The sequence below is a fragment of the Dendrobium catenatum genome, unplaced genomic scaffold (assembly GCF_001605985.2).
Source record: "Dendrobium catenatum unplaced genomic scaffold, ASM160598v2 fragScaff_scaffold_552, whole genome shotgun sequence".
Classification (NCBI taxonomy): domain Eukaryota; kingdom Viridiplantae; phylum Streptophyta; class Magnoliopsida; order Asparagales; family Orchidaceae; genus Dendrobium; species Dendrobium catenatum.
The window spans coordinates 317609-322178 of NW_021319014.1; positions in this window are offsets into that span (position 1 = coordinate 317609).

The following is a 4570-nucleotide window of genomic DNA, read 5'->3' on the forward strand; positions in this document are numbered from 1 at the left end:
AATATCTAATAATTTCATTATAATTATAATAAATGAGATTCTTATAATATACATTATAACAAATTAAAAATTTTAATATAATATATAAATTTATACTATTAAATTTACAAATGTGTAAAAAGATTAATATTCAATATAATATATAAATTTATATTATTAATTTATATAATATACATTATGAAAAAATTATAATATATAAATTTATAATACAAATTTAAAAAAACTTTGCACCCAACTAGCCAAAATTAGTGGCCAAACTAGCCCAAATTTGTGGCCCAACCAATCCAAATTAATTGTCAAATAAAGTCCAAACTCATATTCAAGCTCATAAAACATTCATGTAACTTTTTTATTCCCACATCATGAAGGAGTATGAGATGTTGACTTTTAGCTCTTTATATAGTTCCCTCTTTTCTAACAAAAATTAATTCATGAGATGACATCCATATAATATAGTATTACAAAACTCATTATTTAATTAAAAATTTATTTTTTAAAAAATATAATTAAGTAAAATATATTATTTATATTTTATTTAACATAATTTTTTTTCTAAAACCGGTCAGTTCTTTCCAACCTAGATCGGTTCATTGGTTGAACCGCCGGTTCATGTCGGTTCTCTGCAAAGCCGATTTTTGAACTGGACCGGATCGGACAACTGGTCGGTTCACGATTGAACCGGCTGGTCCGGTCTAGTTTTTAAAACCTTGTATATGAGTGGAGGCTATCACTCTTTATTTCTATAAATAGAACCACAATTTATACATGATGGGGTTTGGACTTTTGGAGGCTTAAACCCTAGGCTAGATACTTGAGAGAACTCTGAGGCTTGAAGGATCCCAAAGTTCCACCTTGGCACCACCATTGACGAACTCTTGCCACCAGGCCGCTGCTACTGGACCTCTGCTCGACCATTGCCATTAGACCTCCATTCGACAGCCATCGTCGGGCCTTTGTCCGGCCACCGTTGCTCGTCCACTATGGTCCCTCCAATCACTGTCGCCCACCAACTACGGCTCCTCCGACTTCAATCACCTGCTGATTATGGTCCTTCCGGCCACCATCATCCGTTGATTACTGTCCCTTCGACCACCGTCACCCGCTGACTACCCTCCCTCCGACCATCGTCGTCCACCAACTACGATCCTTTCAACCTCTGTCACCTGACTACGATCCTTCTGACCTATGTTGCCCGATTACCATCCTACCGACCAAACGAAAAAGGCCAACGCCCTCTTGAGAATAGCTCTCATGTCACATAATTCCTCGAACTCCAAGTTTTTTATATCTATTTTTGTCATCTCTCTTATTAATCCAAAATTCATTTATCATAACAAAAAGATTATCCAAAAAGAATCAGGGACCACCCATCCACACTTGTTCGAAGTCCACTTGGCCAGAGAAAATGACATTAAGAGAGAGTAGTTGGAGTGCACCTTTGAGTAACTAGCTTTTCTTATTGGGTTAGAGCATAGTAACACAAAAAGGCCATTTTAAACACTCCATATATCTAAACCGTCTAGCTAGCTCAACATGTTTTTTTGGAAGCCTAAGCTGCTAAGAAAAATGGGTAGAATATTTTTTGTTGTTCTCTTCAATGTCTTTTTATGAGGAATACATAAGAAAGTAATGATAAATTATTTTGTGTGGAGATCGGATGCAGCTCTTCGTCTGGAGATGAATCAGGTGCAGCCACATCAGTGATATCGAGCTGTGGTACCGAGCGTTACCGAGCTGCGGTAACGCTTGACGACGTAACTAATTCCTCAGCGGAACCTAGCGAGGCCACTCGCCGGCATCGGGCTCACACTTGCCTTGCCCCACTGAAGAGGCAATGTCGCATTAGAGGGGATTCAAACCCGGGGTGAGGGGTTCCCAACCGTGCTCACCTACCAACCACCCTAAATCCTTGGTGGGTTTACGTTTATTCTTTTGACCTTCTTCATTTAATCTTTTAACCTTCTTCCTCCAATCTCTTTTTCATGTTTTTTTTTTTTTTTCAAGAAGCCATAAGATTTGTTGCAATCAAATAAAAGCACAACAACGACGATTAATGAACATCTTTTGCATGAGAATCTTGCTTTGATTATAAATTTACCAAATCCAAGCTTCTTCGGCACGATTCCTCACAGGATCCAAGTTATTTTAACCCAAGCGTTATTGATTAGCTTATGCAATAGCTGTAAAGCGCGTTTAGTCATTTGAAAATGGATAGGAGCTCACCGCAGTGGAAAAGTTCTAACAATTTTTTTTTAAAAAAAAAATTATAAAAAGCTTATTTGGATTTTTGTGCAAAATAATATTTTAAAAGTAATTACAATTTTTAATCGCTACTATTTTATTGTAATACCAGTTTAAAATTCTAATCCTTCCTCAAATATAATGATTTGATTTTGACGTACGTATAAAAAATTGCATAAGAAACAATCATCATAGATAAATATTGTTTTATGTATGAGTAACCAAATGAGGCTGATAAAAATCATAGAGCTACCCTCAAATCTCAATTATCTAAACCTTTTTTTTTTATCCATAGAGAAGGAAAGTTGAGAAAAAATATATTAGTGTTGTATGTTTGACATAATAACATTAAACCTCCTGCTTACATTGTGGAGATGGATGGTACTTAAAATAAAAGTTAAGAAATCTGATCGATTCTTCTGTCCAATTATTCCTCTTATTTAGTGGAGAAATTATCTTGTGCGGTCACCGAATAGTTCAAAGGCGAATCAAAAAGCGCCACGTCACCCGGTGCCGAGCAGTACACAGGAAAAAAATGATGTGGCATGTTCTCATTCGCCTCTGAACGTCATTCGGTGACTGCATAGAATAATTCCACCCTTTAGTGATCAAAGGTCTTTTACAATAATGGGGGTCGAATTGCCTAGAGTGACCTTTGCTAAATTAAGATTACACTGGAACTTAGTGCTAGATTTAACATGACTTAGAACTAAGGTTTATTGGAGGAGGGTTATTATTAACCCATAGATTATCTTCACAACAATGAGATAATTAGGCTTCACAATCTTTGTAAATTTATAAAAATAATAAGAAAAATGAAGGCGAATAAACTCTTATCGATAAAGACCCAAATTAGAATATTGTATTTAAAGATAAACTACATACCATTTAAGAAGTAATTATGTCAAATGTTAATTGTATGAGTTTAGACAAAGCAGCGAATCAACTCCCATGTCACTCATTTGAATGTTAATAAGGATAGAGCATGGTGAAATTCAAAGATAGGGAGATAAACCATCTATAATATTGTGGGGAGAACTAAGTGGGAGCGGGGGCATAGTGAGGCGAAAAAGATCACAAGAGCATACACCTAAGCTAATAAAGGATAAACTACTCCTAAGGATTTATTTAGCTAATGATGTTCCACATCAAATATATTCATCAGAGATATGTGGAGTGTGAAAGATTCATGAGCTACAAGAGCCTTCTTCACTTTCTTTTGAAATTTAGAGAAGGATGTGAGTCACATAATATTTTAATGTCAAATTAGTTTACTTTTCTAGAGTTTTTCCTTTTCTAGTTGATAAGAATGATTGAGATTTATTTTAGATATAGTCGATTAATGTTTCTTATGAGGGTAAATCATCATAATTACATAATTAAAAGACTCTGATTAATAGCTATAGATTGCATGTTATAAGATATCTTGACTAGATTAAAGTGATAATATGCTAAAGAATCTCAACCTTTCTCAGTACGGCTTAGATATTTATTTTGAATTGAAAAGTCCCTAAGAGCATAAACATAGCTAATTATGGTTCAAAAGTGTTAGCACATGACCATCAAAGGTTTAACCACTTAGTTTGACCAATTCATATTAAAATTATCTTAGAGGTATGAAACATGATCAATCGCAATAAAAGATTTAAGTGTGTGACTTAGGCTTTATTAATTTGGGACGGCTTTTTTATTGTTTCTTAAAACGGAGTTTTAGTACAAAAATTTTAAAAAATAAAATTGTATTAGAACTCCGTTTTAAGAAGCAATAAAAAAACCCGTCCCAAACGAAGCCTTACATAGGCTTAGAGCATGACATGGTTTTAAAGTACAATATACAAATTATGAACAAATACTCTAGTTTGCTTTGACTAATCCAAAAATTGCTTCAACATAGAATCAGTTATAACTAATCACAACCAATGGTTGAATTGGAGAATTAGTTAATCGGTTTAAGTTTAGATTAACAGACCAATTTCAAATATAAATGGCTAAATTAAAAGGTTTAAAGGTTCTAGCTAGTTAGACCCCTCTTTATATTTATTATTTTTTGAACTTTTAAATTGAACATTTTTATTATTTGAATTTAAATATCTTGTAAATAATCAAACTATCCTATCACAAAATTTTGATTTAGAATCATATTCAAAATATTCAGTAGTGACCTTTCTTGATTTAAAATATTATATATTATATTAATGAAAATATAATTATTGCATCATTATCATATTATCTAAGTCTTATTATAATAATTTTCATCATTCACATACTTTTTTTTTTTTCACATGTTCACATACTTACGAATGCATTTTCTATATAAAAGTGATTAATT